Genomic DNA, 18,796 nt, shown 5'->3' with positions numbered 1-18,796 from the left:
TAACACATAGGAGAGATCGCTCAGAGCCCCTGCTTACAAGCTGACAAAGATGTCTCCTGTGCTTAGAATAAAAATACAAGCTCCTTAGCGATGCCTAGAAGGCAGGGTAGGGTGATGGATAAATGTGGAGTCTGGGTGCTGAAATGCACGCGTTTCAACCCTAGTTTGGCTACCTGCTACCTAAAGGATTTCGGGCTTGATCTCCCTGTGCCTCAATTTTCTCATCTATAAAAAGTCAAATATGAGACTATTATTTACTTCTTCAGATGGATGGGGATCAAATAGGACAATGTGTGGAAAGCAAGCGGAACAGGGCGCCTGGGTGGCTCGGTTGGTTAAGTGTCTGACTTTTGATTTCGGCTTAGGTCATGATCTCACGGCTCATGGGTTTGAGCCCTGAGTCGGGCTTTGCACCCAAAGGCTGCTTGGGATTCTCTCTCTCCCTCTACCCTGCTTGCTCATGCACATGTGTTCTCTTTCTCTCAAGGTAAATAAAACTTAAAAAAAAAAAAAAAAAAAAAAAAAGGAGGGGTGCCTGGGTGGCTCAGTTGGTTAAGCCTCTGACTTTGGCTCAGGTCATGATCTCATGGTTTGTGAGTTCAGCTCAGGTCATGATCTCGCGGTTCGTGAGTTCGAGCTCCACATCGGGCTTTGTGCTGACAGCTCAGAGCCTGGAGCCTGCCTCAGATTCTGTGTCTCCCTCTCTCTCTGCCCCTTCCCTACTTGTACTCTCTCTCAAAAAATAAATAAACATAAAAAAAATTTTTTTTAAAAAGGAAACAAGTGGAGCAGTGCTGTCACATAATAGGTGCTTATTGTTAACCTGACTCCTTTAACCTTGTCTCAATTCACAAGCCCCTTACTCAGGATGCTCCTGGCTTCCTTGAGCGCCTCAAATGAGAACTCCTTACCCCACCTGGAATCCCCTCTGTATTTGCATGGCTCATTCTATCTCAAATTCCAGATCTTAGCTTCAAGTCAGCTCCAGAGGGAGGCCTTCCTTGACCTTCCTTCTTAAAACAGGGCTCTCAAAATCTAGTTCTTTAAAAAAAAATTTTTTTTTAAGATTTTATTTGAAATAATCTCTATACCCAACGTGGGGCTCAAACTCACGACCCCAAGATCGAGAGTCACGCGCTCCACCGACGGAGCCAGCGAGGCCCTCCAAACCTAGCTCTTTTCTTTCATAGGATTCATCACTATGTGTAAGTAGGTACTTATCTGTTTGTGTATTTGAGTCCTGTCTCCATCACTAGACTATAAATTCCACAAGGAGAGGGTATTTTGTCTTGTTCTGAGCTAGAAGAATGCTTGGTCTTTACTAAGCATTCAATGAATACTTGTTGGAAAAAAATGAAGGAGCACACGGATAAGAAAAAGTCTGGGTAACTCGGAGAGAAGCAACTCTACCCACTTGGTCCCCAAACTGAATAAACCACCCGCTCTAAGTGTGTGTAGCCAGCATTGTTCTCATTGAGAGCAAATTATTAATCCTTTTGCTCCTTAATAGCATACGTGGGCATGCATTTTCTCAGTCAGCAAAGGGGTTGGGGAGCGCTGCCTGACGCCCCTAAACTTCCCCGCAGAGAAAGTTGGTTGCAGTCAAGGTTTTACTACGTGTCCCCTAGAGGGCGCTGCGGAGACATAGCTGGCGGGGGGGGGGGGGTGGGCGCAGGCGCAGTTACGCAGGGCGGGGCGCAGGGAAGGTAGAATGACACTAGTGACAAGTATTAGCACCTTCCTGGGACAATTTCCAACTGCTGGGTGGCTTCAGAGCCCAGTATAAGGCAGTGGTTTCCTAGTCTGGCTGTATCACTGGGACATGGAGAGCTTTTGAAAAATACAGATTTCTTGGGGGCACCCCCCAAAAGTCTGGTTTTTTAGTAGGACCCCCTTGAAGATGTTTCCACTGATTTTGATGATCAAGAGGTTTGGGACCCATTGGTGGGCTCACCCCCTCCGGGAGCAGAAAGAGTGAGGAGAAGACAAACCTGGTTTCTCATTCCCAGGCTTGTTCCTTTTTAGCTGTGTGACCTTTTGGAGCATCTCATCCCTTGTAGAATGGAACTATAACACCTGCCTTGTAAAAGTCATTTTATCTTATTATTTCTTTAATGCGTATTATTTATTTTTGAGAGAGAGGGAGAGAGTGGATCTGAACCAGGCCCTGCACGCTCCATGCAGAGCCCTATGTGGGGCTTGAACTCACTAACCGGGAGATCAAAACCTGAAACGACGTCAGATGTTGAACCCACTAAGCCACCCAAACGCCTGTAAGGTTATTTTAAAGATGAAAGGACATCCAGATGTCCTTTCTGCTAATAAGCCGCTAATAGTGTTTCAAGCAAGGTGGTCTCTAACCTGAACCAGAGGTAATTGTTCTGAGTCCTCTCCTGGCTGTCCTCCTCTCTCCCTAGAAAGGACACTGTCCAGTCCATCCATTTGAGAACTGACTACACTATTCGATTCTGGAACCTCTGCCTCTGCCTGTCTTTAGTTCATTCACTTTTCTGCCAGGAGGCAGTCAAGAACAGTATGCGGAGATGAGGGATGGTTCTAGTTAGAAGGGACCGTATGCAGCATCTAGGCAATCCCTTTAACTTCTCAGATGGGGACACAGGTTCAGAGAGGTTGAGGCTGGCCCAAGATCACACAGCTGGTTAGCACAAAGCCATGGGCCTGTGCTCTCCCCTATACTCAGCGCTGCCTCTGGAACTTCAGTGGTGAATCTATTTGGGTCTTGACCTTTTCCTCCAGAAAAAAAGAAAGGTGGCTTTCTTGAAAAATCAGTGCTTTCTGTTCTCTCATTTTGGGCACATTATTACCGCCTTGTCCAACAAAACCGACTTGCAACAAAAGAGGAACAATAGTAACACTACTAGGAATAAATGCCATCGTTTAGCTGCCTGGCATTCTCCAAATGCTTAGGCACATCATCGTATGTAATCCTCAACTTCACCTATCCATTCATTCATCAAATATTTGTTAAGACTTCAAAGGATTCCGGGCACTGGGGATGCCGCATTGGGCAATCAAGGCCCCTGCTCTCAGGCAGCCTGCATTCTGCTGCGAGTTGCGAACCCACAGTACCAATCACACAAGTAAACAAGATCATTTCTGATAGCGTCAAGGGCTTTGAGAAAAACAGGACACAGTGATAGGAAGTGACTGGCCCGCGAGGGACCTGAGGCCTGGGGTCCAGAAAGACCTCTCTAAGGAGGTGACATTTGAGCAGAGACCCGAACAATAAGAAGGAGCCGACCAAAGAGCACGGCATAGAAATCTGCACAGAGTGAGTTCGGTGTGTTCAGAGAACTAGAAGGAGGCAGGGAAGCAGGAACAAACGCTGGCAACAGCTGGAGAAGGTGGGGAGGGCGGTTCGAGGCTTGTCCTGCTCCTACCCCAGGACTTTCCTTAAAACCGGTAGCCGCTTTTTCCTTCCCTTGGGCAAAATGTCACAGAGGCAGGGAGGACTTTGGGGGAGGAAAATGGGGGAGACTTTTGGAAAATAGTCGCGCAACTTCAAGAGGTGGGTGTATTTGAGGTGTCTGGGTGGTTCGGCCAGTTAAATTGTCTGACTCTTGATTTTGGCTCAGGTCGTGACCTTGCCATTTGTGAGATCCAGCCCCACTGCCGGGCTCTGTGCTGACAGCACGGATCCTGCTTGGGATTCTCTCTCCCCCGCTCTCTCTGCCTCTTCCCTGCTCGCTCTCACTCTCTCTCTCTCCAAATGAATAAATAAAAACTAAAAAAAAAAAAAAAAAAGAGGTGGTATATTTTACTCATTTCACACACAAGGCACTGAGCCAAGGGAGATTGAATGGTGGCTTCATTCTTATTTTCCTTCCAAGCCATGCCTCTCACTTCCCTGTGTTCGTGACTTTTTTTATACCCATGACTTACCTTCCACCCAGCCCAACCCTGCCCTCCCCGGATGTCACCTGACCCCACCATCTCTCCCGGTAGCCTCTCCTACCTCAGTGCTGGGCTTGCAAGGGGGCTCTGGTAGCATCCTTCATTCACAGGCCCCTGCTCCGATCGAAGTTAAAACCCAGTTTCCTGTTGTGTGAATGTCTCTCACAGTTTAAGCCAAGTCCCTTTCTCCTCCCTGTTTATTAAGTGACACCATCTAGCTTCCTGGCCGGTGGTCTCCAGGCTCCTGCTTCCCCTTGAAGGCTTCCCAAGGGGCTGCTGGAGGGGCAGCCTCAGCCGCCAATCTAGTAACACCAGTCGATTAGGACTATATTTCATCCGGAATTTACAAATAAATGACGTCCGCTTTGCATTTCCAAAGAAAGAAAAGCTGGCCCTCCTCTCTTTGAGACTTAGTAGAGGGGTCATTTCCCCGGCTGAGCTCCTTAGGCACTGCCTGCCAAAGAATGTGATCAGATTTACCCCATTTGTTCGTACATTTACACAAGCCCTTTTACATGCCATGGCCTGGGGATTAGAAGTCAGTCTTTGAAATTTAGGGAGTCACAGTAGAGTAACATCAGACATAGTCTATAATAATGTTCCCATATGTTCCCTTATTTCATATTTGTTTTTTTTTTTTTCAACGTTTTTATTTATTTTTGGGACAGAGAGAGACAGAGCATGAACGGGGGAGGGGCAGAGAGAGAGGGAGACACAGAATCGGAAACAGGCTCCAGGCTCTGAGCCATCAGCCCAGAGCCCGACGCGGGGCTCGAACTCACGGACCGCGAGATCGTGACCCGGCTGAAGTCGGACGCTTAACCGACTGCGCCACCCAGGCGCCCCCCTTATTTCATCTTTGTAATCAACCTCTGAGGCAGGTGAGTACTATGGTCTCCTTGGCTGTTGCTGGCTTAGAGAAGGCAAGCCACCTGTCAAGGTCACACAGCTGGTTCCCGGAAGAACTGGGCTTCACCCAGGCTTCTTCACTTGGTATTTATTACTCTGGAATCATAGTCCTTTTGATTTAGAATGGATGAATTCAGGGCTGGGCTATTTTAGAAACTGTTTCATTATTTTTTTTAAGTTTATTTACTGAGAGAGAGAGAGAAAGAGTGAGCAAGAATGAGTGTGAATGGGGGAGGGGCAGAGAGAGAGAGAGAGAGAGGGAAAGAGAGAATCCCGAGCCGGCTTCGCACTGTCAGTGCAGAGACTGACACAGGGCTCAGTCTCACCAACTGTGAGATCGATTGTGACCTGGGCTGAAACCAAGAGTTGGACGCTTAACTAACTGAGCCACCCAGGCACGCCCATTTCACTGATTTTTAAAAATCAGGTTTACATGAGAATACCAGAAGGAATCCTTTTCTGGACGGCCACTGCTAGAGTTGGGACTTTTCAGGTAGAGAAGTTCTGTTTTCACACTGACTGGATGAACTTCCTGGGAGGTCAGAAGGGCATGATAGGGAGCTAACGTGGGTTATCACGTGACTTCCTCTAAACATCCTGAACAGGGTCCACTTCTGGTAATTGCCAAGGACTGTCCCTCCCATAGATAACAACTATAAACCCTGGGAGCTAGAAAAACTACCTGATGGTGCTGTGAGCAAAAGTAGGAAGATTCTGTAGGCGTCAATACTCAGAAGAAGAGGTGGGCACTGGGGGGGCGGGTCCTGTTTTTGGGCTCCTGTCTTGAGGATATATGACTACATATGGGTGACAGGGAGCCCAGAAGAAGAGGAGAGAAAATGGGACGGAAAAAAAACATTTGAAATTACAGTTGACGTTTCCCCACCCTTGGTGAAAGACATTTATAGATACCAGAAGATCAGTGAAACAGAATAAATACCAAAGCAAGCTATGCCTGGGCACCTGAGAGTCAAACTGCAGAGAACCAAACACAAAGACAAAATCTGAAAACAGCCAGAGCAAAATGTCACTCTACCTACAGGGAAACAATAATTCAAAAATTCCCTGACTTCTCACTGAAACAATGGAGGCCAGGAAATAGTAGGACAGCATCTTTAAAATACAGAAAGGGAAAATAAAGAAACCCCATTAACCCGGAATTTTATATCCAGAGAAACTAACATCCCAGAACGGAAGTGAAATAAAGACATTTCTGGAGACAAGAAAACGGAGGGTATGTCTCACCAGAAGACCTGCCTCTACAAGACGTATGTTACAAGAACAAGAGGTGTTTCAGGCTGAAGGGCGACGATGCCAGACAGGACCTTGGATCCCCACGAAGGGACGGAGAGCATCCAGAGTGGTGACTGTGTGGGCGAGTGACGATGTCCTTGGCACTCTGCTGCACGGGCAAGAGGCTCACTCAGAGGGTAGGGACTTAGATGCATCAGTGCCAACCAGACCCAGTTGGATGTCAGCTGAAAGACACAATTTTTGTCTTTTTCTTTTTTTTTGGAAAGAGAGAGAGAGCGCACCCGGGAGGGAGGAGACGGGTGTGATGTGACGCCCACTGTATGGGACCTCCCTTTCACTTCTGTCAGAGGTCCACTTGAGTTGTGTCTTCTCATGTCTGGAGACTCACAGTCGAATACTGGCATATTTGTGAAGTGGTGATGGCAAATCTATTCGATAGAATTTTCCTCTGGATACACTCAGTGTGCAAAGTGAGGTAAACTTAAAAGTGATAAGTAAGGCTCAGAAGTCCTGGGGCGCCTGGGTGGCTCAGTTGGGTGAGTGTCTGGCTTCGGCTCAGGTCATGATCCCACGGTCCGTGGGTTCAAGCCCCGCATCGGGCTCTGCTGACAGCTCAGAGCCTGGAGCCTGTTTCAGATTCTGTCTCTCCCTGTCTCTCTGCCCCTCCCCCACTCGCACTCTGTCTCCCTCTGTCTCCAAAATAAACATTAAAAAAAAAAAAGAAATCCAGTTCTAATTTCTTTTTTTCCCCTTCAATGTGGACCTACAAAAGCTACCTTCCTAATAACGTAAGAACCCAACTCAAGTTCACCCCTTCAATCGCAGGATCCACAGTGAATTCCGTGTTGTTTTCTGTAGCCACATGCGTGTGCAACACTTCATTCCGGTTGTCGGCCCCTGAAAGCGGCCATTTAGGATCAAGGATATAATTTCCCATCCAGAGACCAGAAGGCCAGAGAGCAGCCTGGGAGCCTGCTATTATGTCAGGGGCAGTCAGATGGAAAGGAGTAGAGAAGACCAAGGTAGTTGTAGTCATGTATGGATATATTAGTCGGGGTTCTCCAGAAAAGCAGAACCAACAGGATATATATGTAGATATAAACAAGAGGAGGTTTATGATAGGAGCTGGCTCAGGTGATTATGGAGGGTGACAAGGCCTTCAGTCCATTTTCTGTGAGCTGGAGACCCAGGAAGGCCAGTCGTGTAGTTCAGTCCCAACGTGAAGGCCAGAAACCAGGAACACCAACGTGCGAGAGCAGGAAAAGGTGAAGCATCTTCTGAAGAGATCCCTTTTGCACCCCTACCTCTCCCACCAGGCGGGAGCAGTGTGCCCCAAGCCACCTTCAGGCCACAAGACTTCCTGAAACAGCACACGCTCCCTTTCTGCATTACTAATATTCGGTTCCTGAAGACACATAGCTGGGAGAAATTGAGTGGCCGATTTCACCTCTTAGTTAGGCAATTTGATGGAGGCTTACCATGGGCAAGCCTGGTGCCCGGTGGGGACGATGCACACCTGAGTGGGCATGGCCCTGTCTGAAGGAGCCCACGGTCCGGGCTGGCACGGCAGAGGGGATGCGCATGCGTGTAGCTGCCGTGCGGGGCCGTGACAGAGCGGTGACATATGTGATAATGAAGGTAGGTCCAAAGCTTCCCTGAGCCATGTGGTGACCAGTTACCAACCATAGTCCCCACACATGTCCTACTGTGGAACCCATAGTTGTGATCAAGGAAATCTTAGCAAAGTCAAATAATTGAAAACCAGAGGGCATGGGATGGTGTTAGGCTAGGAAATAAAAACACCTGCCTGGTCTTCCCCTCGCTCATCTATCTGACCTTGTCTTCAGTCCCAGTCCCTCTGAGCTGCTATGTAGAACCCACAGACTGGGGAACTTAAACACAACAGAAACTTCTTTTTCACAGTTCTGGAGGCTGGGAAGTCTAAGATAAGGCCCCCGGCAGATTCAGTGTCTGGTGAGAGCCTACTTCCTGGTTCACAGATGTCTTCTCACTGTGTCCTCACATAACAGAAAGAGCAAAGGAACTTTCTGGGTTTTGTTTTGTTTCCATTACATTTTTTTTTAATTTGACACACAATGTTACATTAGTCTGGGGTTCCTTTTCTTTTGCTGTTTATAGAGCCTCCCAAAGGCCCTATCTCCTAATATAATCACACTGGGGATGACGCTGCAACATGGGAATTATAGGGGACACAACTGGAACACCAATGTCTGAGAGCAGGAGAAGGTGAAGCATCTCATAACATCTGCCATGATGCTATTTCCGGCCACGCTGGACCCCGCACTGTTCTTCAAACAAGCCAGTCACACTGGCCTCAGGACCACTCTCTTTCCTGTTGCCCGGGTCTCAAATTCTTAGATGGGTTGCTCCCTCTGCTTTTATGTCAGATGTGTGCAAGCTTATGGCCTCATTTCATTATACCTCCTCTCAGACATGGCCACCCCATCTGACATGGCACCCCCCACTCTCTTTTGGCCCTACTTTATTTTTCTTTATAACTTGTCTCACCTGACATTGTGTACTCGTGTGTGTGTGTGTGTGTGTGTGTGTGTGTGTGTGTGTGTATTATCTGTTCCCTCTAAGCACAGTGTAAGGTCTAAGAGGGTAAGGACCCTGCTGTATGCACTGTGCCCAGTAGAGTATCTGGCATAATCAGTGAAATTAGTATATGTCCACAGAATGGACAAACACATCATCTGTCTGAAAGAATATACGTTTTTAAAACACAGCCAAATGAATGTCTTAAAACTAGGCTGTCATCACAATTTTTTTCCATTCTGCATGTTTAAATTGGTTTAAATCGAGAATAAGGTTTTATGAGAATAAAGCATTAAGGAACTTAGACCTGGGCAATTTGGTAATCTACTCACCTGCATCAATTTCTTTTCTTGGTACCTAGTGAATTTCCTATAAGTGATAGAAACAGGCCATAAGGGAGATTAAGGAGGATATCAGTTGATGTATTAAGCTCCAATTTCTAATTAGAAACCATGGAAAGTCATTGCTTCTCAACCAGTTGGGTCTAGCCAGCACAGAGGGATGTAGAGATTGAATAAAATGAACACCTATCCAGATACAATCAGAGAGCATCTGACATCCAAATTGGCCAAATTATTTTAATTGCCAAGTGTCTCTTTCATGTTGTGACAACCAAATGCAATTAAACTCTCAAAGGCGTCATTTATTTAAGCAGTGAGAAAATGGGATAGAATGTCTGTCCAAATGAATGACGAATTATGTTATAAACCTGGCCTTTCATTTAAAGATGAAATAAGGGCCTGTTACTGTGGTAGAACCTTACTGCTGAGCCTTCTGAGAGCTATCTGGTCAGTCACACTTGGGCGTGAATATGTGGGGGCAGAGGGACTCTATGTGCTGTGCTAGGCTGATAATGGCCCCCATAGATACCCGGGTTCGAATTCCCAGAACTTGTGATGTTAGCTTATAAGGCAAAAGAGACTTTGCAGGTGTGATTAAGGGTCTTGGGATAGACAGTTATCACAGGGTCCTCGTAAGAGGGAAGCTGAGGGAGACGTGATGGCGATGTGACCACGGAGGCAGAGATCGGAGTGATGGGCTTGGATGAGGGAGGAGGGGCCACAGGCTGAGGAATGGGGAAGCTACTCCTAGAAGCTGGAAGAGGCAGGGAAGCCAAGTCAGCTCTCAGAGCCTCCCAAAGGAACCCGCCCTGCAAACACCTGAATTTTGGTTCAGGGAAACTGATTTCAGACTTAATGACCTTGCGAACATTCAGAGGAAAATCTTGGGTTGTTCTAAGCCACGAAGCTTGTGATGACTTATTACAGAAGCAACAGGAAGCTGATGCATGTGCTTGGTGGGAATCCTTGGCTTCTGAGCAGTGGGTCCCGGAGCATCTGAATTGGAAACGAGCTTCTTGGCCGGAACATGTACACATTGGCTGCTGCCTAAGCCTGGTCGTCCAGAAAACAGAACATGAGGCAAAGGTTAGGATGCTCACCCTGTTTTCCAGTGTGCAAGACTGGGGCAAGGAGGGTGAACGAAAAGGGATGTGAAGCAAGGGAAGATGCGGAGATTTGCTCCGAGATAGGTTATTGCGGTGAGCTGTGAAGACACGTAGCAGGCTGGTCAACCGCACGTGTGCTCCTGTGGAGGGTCGCCGAGAGGGACTGTACCTCAGAGTAGTCCATGCAGAGAGAGAGAAGAGGGAGGTTGTACCTGTCTGGCCCCCTCCTATCTCTCATTTCCAACGGGTCAAAGTTCATCCATGGGGGGTTGGGGTTAAATGCCCCAAACTTCTAGTTTATTATTCCATCCGGTACCTCAGAGGCTGCTTAGGAAATCACACCCTGAGCCTCAGGTGATGGCATTTCATGTACAACCAAAAATGCAGTTCAGGTTCACACAGTGGTTGGGTAAGGATCCAAGAGAGTGAACAAAAGCTGGAGGCCTCTTGAGGCCCGGACTCAGAGCCCACGTAGCGTACTTCCAAAACATTCTAACGGGCAAAGCAAGTCACAGGCCAGTTCAGCTTGGGTGGGTGTGGAAACAGATGCCATCTCTCTCCCTCCCTCTCTCTCTTTATTTCAAGTGATCTCTCTGTGCGACGTGCGGCTCAAATTCATGACCTTGAGACTGAGTCCCACACTCCACTGGCTGCGCCAGCCAGGCACCCCAGATGCCATCTCTTGAGAGCAGAAGCTGCGCGGGCATCTTGCGAGGGACCTGGGTGTCGAGAGGGGAATCACAGGGACAGTCTTTTGCAAGCAATCTACCGCAGGTGGGTAGCAGAACAAAACAGAGGGAGCACGGAGCACAAAGTCTGGGAAGCGTGAGTACTGCACGTGGGGCAAACCTCTCGTCCTTTACCAGGGCCGACGCTCAGCATGCCATGGCATGAAAGAAGAGAGCCTGAAGCTAAGAGCCGGATCAGGAAGACCCTTGGGTGCCATGCCCAGGCATTTGGATTGTGTCCTGAAGGCAGCAGGGAGCCACGAAAGGCAGGGAGACGGGCAGGCTTTCTGTTCTGAAAGCACTTCTGACTGGTAGGCAGCGGGCAGATTAGGTCCTCGGGGCAGGCCCAGAGGCAGGGGCCGGTGGGTGCCTGTTACAGCAGTGTGGGCAGATGACGGTAGCCTGCTGGAGCACGTGGGGGAGGGCACACCACGGACGTGTGCAGGGGAGGCTGAGGAAGAAGATGCACCAGGAGCCGGCGAGGGAGGGGAGGACAGGGTGCAGGTCTGACCTGCACGACGTCAAGGAGCAGGACTGAGCGGAGGGTGAGAGATAGGCGGCCGTGGGCAGTAGTTAAGGATAGGAAGGAGAGAGAGATGTGAAAGAGGCACCGGTCTGGCATGACTGAAGGATGTCCTCCCTTGTTCAGTTTCGCGCCAGGCTGCTTATGAGAATTTCATTATCCCGGGTCATCCGGGAAACGGGGTGGGAGTGACAGGTGCCATCCGCCAGCCCGGGGAGACCACCGCTGTGCGCTCCTGCTGATAGGAGCACGGTCCAGCGTCACTGTTCATTTGTACGGTTCTAACGGGCCCTTGAAGAAAAGTCGGGGTGGGGGGTGGAGCAGAGGCCTTAGGTGAGGTCATCGCTTCCTGCTTTGTAAGGCTTGAAAACAAACTGAAAGGAGTCTGAGATGTCAAAATTCAGAACACCTCTTCACGTGTGTTCAGTGAAAAGTATGGAGGAGATGGGAAACTCGGATTCACTGCTCAGAGCCTTCTCTCCCCAAGAGCAAAGCTCTACAGGGAATTAAATGATCCTCAGGGTGCTTGATAAACTCCTGAGTCTCCATTTTCCTGTCCAGAAAACGAGGGTACTAATTCCTACCTCCCATGGATTGTTACAAGGATGGAACAAAACTACGTATGTAACACATCACGCACGGACATTATTTTATATGCCATGAACCCAAAAGTCAATTGCTGAAATAAATTTAAAAACTGTGCATAATTTTCATAATTAACAACCATGTGAATCACCATATCCTATCAGTTAACAGAAGTCTTTTTTTAAATAAGAATCTGTGTTCTTTTTTTAATTTTTTAAAAAATGTTTTATTTTTATTTTTGAGACAGGGAGAGACAGAGCATGAACGGGGGAGGGTCAGCACAGAGCCCGACGCGGGGCTCGAACTCACAGACCCCGAAATCATGACCTGAGCCGAAGTCGGCCACTTAACCGACTGAGCCACCCAGGCGCCCCATTTTTTTTTTAAGTTTATTTATCTTTGAGAGAGAGAGAGAGAGAGAGTGCAGGAAGGGCAGAGAGAGGGAGACAGAGAATCCCAAGAAGGCTCTGTGCCAGCAGCCTCATGAACTGTGAGGGCTCAAACTCATGAACTGTGAGATCCTGACCTGAGCTGAAATCGACAGTTGGACGCCCAACCGACTGAGCCACCCAGCTGTCCCAGTTAACCGAATTCTTGACAATCAGACCTAAATTTAGTTCACTAGCCAGAAAAATCAACCTTTACTGTCATGGGCTGGATGCTTGTATCCCCCCCACCCCGCCATCTCATAGGCTGAAATCCTCGTCTCCAGTGGGACGGTATCAGAAGGTGGGGCTTAGGGCACGAAGGTGGAGGCATCATGAATGGGATTACTGCCCTTATAAGCGGGACCCCACAGAGCTATCTTGCCCTATGAAGACTCAGCAAGATGACGGCTTTGACAGCACCCTGACCTTGGACTTCTAGCCTTCAGAACTGTAAGAAATGAATTTCTGTTGTAAGCTACCCGCCGTATGGTATTTTGCGATAGCAGTCCAAACTGACCAAGACCCTTACTCAGGTTAATCCTGAAGCATCTAACAAAGGTCACACATAAAAATACAGGGTGGTAAATGCTGTCAGTCAAAGCTGCCCTATAAAATCCTCCTCCAGGTCATGTTTTACTTGGGGTAGTGTTTGTATTCTTGGGCTCCAGCCTTTAACACCGCGTGCTCTTACTTTGGTTTCTGGTAATTGCCTGGAAATCTTTAAAAGAGTAGCTTGGTTAGATGAATTCCGTGGTAGCTCTTGCATCTGACTGCCTTTGTCGGCTCCAACTATGTCCTATGTCAAGGTCGCCTCCCAGTTAATAGAGCCTCATGATTCAGTTCATAGTACAAAGTAGTTATTTGGCCTCAGGAATTCTTTGCTTTGGAAGAATTATTCTCAGCATGTTTTCTTCAGCCATCCACAGTGTTTTCCCAGGGACCTTAATTCCACTTAATTGCCCTCTGTGAATCTTGCTGTTTTCTCTCAACTGTTCCAGGTTTTTCTGGAGAGGACAAATTGTACTGGAGGAAAGTATTTAAAGTCAGAGGATAAACAGGTGGAGAGTAAGGATGAGTCCAGAGGGAACGGAGGGGAAGAAAGCCCTGTGGCAAAAGTCTAGATTCTCAAACTACTACTGAGTAGCTATTACTTACAAAATACTCTGCACACTGATGCTAATGAAAAGCATAAAGACATGCTATTAATTGTTGATTTGGGAGACAAGCTATAAGTCTATGAAAAGCCACATAATACAAGAGAAATATCAAGATAGTTTGATCGTTGATGCTATTAATTACTGAAGTCATAGCATCAGCAGAACCTTTTATGAAGTCAGAGTCATTCGCTCATAAGGTCCATGGTCCTAGCCACTGGGATGTAGCTGTGAACAAGCCACTTGGTCAGGCTTCCTAGAGGACCTGGCTTTCAATTCTAATTCAGGAGAGGAAAGACGAAATGACGGTGTGAACAGAGGCACTAAAGCCCAGGATAGATTAATGGGGTCGTGAGTACGTCATTTGAATGATTTCTTCCAAAGTGATCAGCTGGACCCGAATCCCTTCCATAGCGGACATGAAAGGAAATGGTTAAGAGGTTTAATTTTTGATAGAGCAGCTCTGAGCTCTCCAAAATGCGGTCACTTTCACTTTCCGGTCGGAAAGGTCCCCGTTGTGCTGGAACCTGGCATGACTTGGGGGATAAAGGTCTGGGGTGAGCTCGGGGCACAGTTACGAAAAGCTGAGAGGACTGTGGGCACTGATGTGCCTTGACTGGAACCTGGTCCCTCTGAGCTCTGCAGACCCACGTCAGCCTCCAGAGCGGCCTGGCTTCTGATTGAGGGTGGCGGGGGCCCTGCTCAGCTGGCACTTCCTGTTCTAACCGGGATGCCAGGAGTTCCAGCATTCGGTGGGGGGGTGGGGGTGGGGGACAGCCTACGAATAGGCTCGTTGACCCCCCCTACCACACCTGGTATGATTCCTCTCCCTGGGGCTTATGAGGAGCCTTGGAGAAGGGACCAGAGAGAGGGCCCAGCACCATTTGTGTTAAGGGAGCCCATCTTCAATGGAAACTTTGGGGCTACCCAGTTGGCTAAAAGATGGTCAAGTGCACAAGATCACCCTGCTTGTTAGTGACAGCACCGGCCCAGACCTCTACCACGCCTCTTGCCTTCTGTGCAAACGTGATGTTGTTCAACTCCTAGGCCAGTGCATGCCACAGACTGTTCAAGGTGATCTCAACTTCCGTGTGTCTCTGACACCATACTTTGCCTTTTTCTTCCTCTTCGTATCATGCCTTTACCCTCCCTTGGTCCTTCACTTCTCTCACGGAAGAAAAGGTAGTATCCCACCCCCACCCCCAAGTTTATCTCATTTTCTCCTTTGGCAAGTGACATGTTGGCCGCCACCCCTCGCTGGCTCTCTGGGTCCTCCTCCAAGCTGGTATCTCCTGAGGTGGGTCCTCACCCTCCACTCCTCCCCCCGCCCCGGGAGCCCTCAGCCAGATCTGTGGACTCGTCTACTCCTTGTGTAACTTCACTGATTCTGCGTTCGTTTCCAGCAAACTGACGCTTGGACACTTTCACACAAAGTCCCTCAGACACTTTAAACCAGTATGCCTCAGAGTTACCACCTTTACTTCGAACCTGCCCCGTTTCCCCCGGTCTCTGCACTGTGAGTGGCACACCAGGCACCTTTTGGTACAAGCCAGGGCCCCAGGTGTTTGCCTCAATCACTTCTCCTCCACCCGCATGGCTGATCAGTCAGGTTCTCTGAATTCTACCTCATTTGTCTCTCTTGACTCTACTCTTCTCACTCCCTCTATCGCTGTCTTAATTTAGCTCTTCAACGGAGAACGTACACTCATGCTTCAAGACTTGGTCGGCTCAAGTATCATGTCCCCCAGGAAGCCTTCCAGAAGTCTGTTCAGACTATTATGAAATTATTGGGTTCTCTTTTCCCCCCTCTTCCATCAGACCATAACTCTCTAAAGGCGAAGACACTTTTCCCCCTTGTACGCAGCATGGCACTTAATCGGTGACTGTTAATTGCATGAATGCACAAATACACAAATGAACAGAGTGAGGCCATATGTATTTTCCACAGCTGCGTGTAGGATTCACGGTCAAATGTGGGTGTTTCCATTTGACCTACCACGCTCCACAGGTTTTATCGGGGTTTTTCTGGGCATATTTTCTCTTGTTCTGTTTCATTCTCTACCAAACACAAAAGGAAACAAGACCTCAGACTCAGGATACACACTAGTGGCTGGGAATTCAATTCTAGTTTCCTGGACGAGAAAATGAAGTGAAAAAGCATTTTCAAAGGAAGTTAAATTTGTAAGCTACAGTCAGACAAAATTAGCCGTGGGAAATTCCATTGTCCTGCATAGGAGAATCACTTTACACCCCTCCCGTGGCTGGCTATGGAAACACCACAGTTAGGCACCTCCCCTCCCTCCTGTTCTTGCTGGAGAGTTAGCTGTGATGGTCCATTTTAAGGTAAAGAGTTGTTAGCATTTGAGAGCAAGTAATGAGGTGCAAACTTGGAGGCATTCATCATGTCATTCTCACCAAAAATGAAGGACGGGAAATAATTTTCAGCCTAACCTTGTAAATTGCCAGATTTTATTCACTGATTATGATTTACCTAACATTAAAAAAATTTTTGTAACTCTGTAGGATGACAGATGGTAATTAGACTTACCGTGGTGAGCGTTTCACAATGTATACATAGGCAGAATTATTATGTTTTACACCTGAAACTAGTGTGACATTGCATGTCAATTACACCTCAACTAAAAAAAATGACCTAACATTTATTAAGCACTCACATCATATATGTGTCTGATATATTCACAATTGGAAAAACCATCTGGCCATCCCATCAGGATTTTTTTTCCTTTATAGCATAAATAGAAAGAGGACAATGAATACCACATGCAGACCAATTTGTCACATTACCCTTAGTTTTTATTTTTCTGTGAATTCTGATTAAAGGAAATGTATTTGGGGAAAGGGTCATCCTGTTTGTTTATGTAGGACTTTTTTTTCTTAATTTGAGAGCGACACTGTGTCAAAGCGTGGAGGGCATTCTCTTGAATAGATCAATATGCCCCAGACAAAGTCTAGTTATCCCTTTTTAGGTAAGTAGGTGAAAAGGTGATGGTGGTAACGCGGGTCCTTGGAGCTCAGGCTGCAGAATTTTTCCCAGGCCACTGGAAAATCCAAATTAAAGACAGGGTTGGTGGTCATATAGAGACCCTTTCGATTCAAAACCCTTCTGTGATGTCAATAGTACAGGCTGGGCATTGAGCCACCCTAAGAAAAATGCATGTTCATGTGACTCAAGCCATCAAGTAAGCACTGGCCTTGACCTGTGGAGAAGGACGGTGGTGATAAAAGAAACCCGACAGACATTGTTATCGGTTCTAACGTAAGCACGGGGTTGAACTATGGCTGGTACTTGTTCTCCCTTCTGCCAAGGAATTTGCTAGTTAACCAGTATTTGTGGACTGTCTGATTTAGAGCTCGTGTTATGTGGGTTAGCTAAGTATGTTTTCCCGAGCTCGTGACTTTGTCAAGCGCTTCAGGAAGATGTTTAGTATGCGCACGGCTACGTGTTTCTCTAAGAACCATCCCCGAATCGTTTTACATGCAGGGCTGCGTTGAATTCTATAATAGCTCTTTCGCAGAAGCAGTGATAAAGAATGCATAATTGTGGATATAATTCAGGGTTTCACATTCTTACTGCGTGAAACTATGTTCAGCAGCAGTGTCTATGTGAGGGGAGCCACACTCCAATAGGAATCATTTTCTTTCGGGCGCCACTGCAGATCCCGGCCACCGACCCTGTGCGGAGGTTGGGTCCCCTGAGTTTCTCTCTTTAACAAAGAACCCAAAGTGATTTTTTTTTAAACTGGAGACTTTATGAGAAGTAGTTGGAATGATAGGATTCTACTGTGGAATGCGTACTGTGAGATTTGTGAGGAAGTTTACTTAAGGAAATTACACATCTGTAAGACATATTTTGTTGTTTTACGTGGACCGTGTTATGAGTTAGGAGGACTGCAAGTAACAAGACTCAGTTAAAGTGATATTTTTTTCATGGAGCGAGAAGTCTGGAGGCAGGAAGCTGCTGGCCTTGGCTTAGCTGCCTGACAATGCCACAAGGACCCTGACTCTCCTTGTCCTTTGGTCCTGCCCTTCTTAATATGTGTTTTTTGTTTTTTTTTTTTTTAAATCATGCTTGTCACTTTGTGATTGTAAGATGGTTATCACAGCTCGAGGTGCTGTGTCCGTATTATAGGTATGAGAATGGGAAGGGGCAAGACCAGTGACCTCTCCTCCTGGGCCCGGCCCTTTTACATAGAAGTAAAATCTTCCTATGGCTCAGTCGGTTGAGGGTCTGACTCTTGATTTCCGCTCAGGTCATGATCTCACGGTCATGGGATCGAGCCCTATGTGGGGCTGGCTCTGCGATGAGTGTGGGTCCTGCTTGGGATTCCGTCTCTCTCACTCTCTCTCTCTCCCGCTTGCGTGCATTCTCTCTTAAAATAAATCGACTTAAAAAAAAAAAAGTGAAATCTTCCCCAGACATTGCCCCTCATGCCCCCCAAGAGTTCCACCTTTGTCTCTTTAGCCTGAACTTGTCACATGGTCGTGTTTAGCCACCGAGGGGCTGGGCAGGAAGTATTTGGCTTTCTCAGCTTCTGTGGCGGAGGCCAGCAAAGCAGAACATCGGGAATAAACCATCCTACCGATAACAAGGGAGTAACTGCCCACTCTCCTTCGGGGAACCAAGGAGTGGTCGGAATCCATTCGATTGCTTCCTTTTGTGGCACTTTTATGTAAATTAGATTCTTCTGGGTTTAGGATACAGACATCCGCTCTGGGTCTTCCGTTACTAGGAGGGCTAATTATAAGGCTGCAGAGGGAACTAAAGGAGCCGGGCCGTTGTCTCAGGCCGCATGGACAGACCTTTGCGGTCAGGCCATGTGAGACGGTCCTGATTGCAGACCTGGCTCCATTTCTTCAATTGTAGCCCTGGTGACAGTCACTGCAGTACTTGGTAGGTGTCTCTTCAGAATCAGGCACTTGTGGATCCTGTGACATATATATATATATATATATATATATATTTTTTTTTTTTTTTTTTTTTTAAAGTTTATTTATTTATTTTGAGAGAGAGGCCGAGGAAGAGAGAGAATCCCAAGCGGGCTCCACACTGTAAGTGCAGAGCCTGGTGCGGGCTTGAACTCACCAACTGTGAGATCACGACCGGAGCTGAAACCCAAGAGTTGGACGCTTAACCGACTGAGCCACCCAGGCGCCCCCCCCCCCAACCCCGCCCTCCACCGTGATTCAGATATTTTGTTTCTAAACCTACTGCTCCTGCCTTTACCAGAAGACTTTCTCCTTGTGTCTTACATCAAATGTCCTGAGAAAGTGTC

Source organism: Leopardus geoffroyi, chromosome A1 (assembly GCF_018350155.1).
Source record: "Leopardus geoffroyi isolate Oge1 chromosome A1, O.geoffroyi_Oge1_pat1.0, whole genome shotgun sequence".
NCBI classification, from domain to species: domain Eukaryota; kingdom Metazoa; phylum Chordata; class Mammalia; order Carnivora; family Felidae; genus Leopardus; species Leopardus geoffroyi.
Note: the sequence above shows the minus strand (reverse complement) of the source record.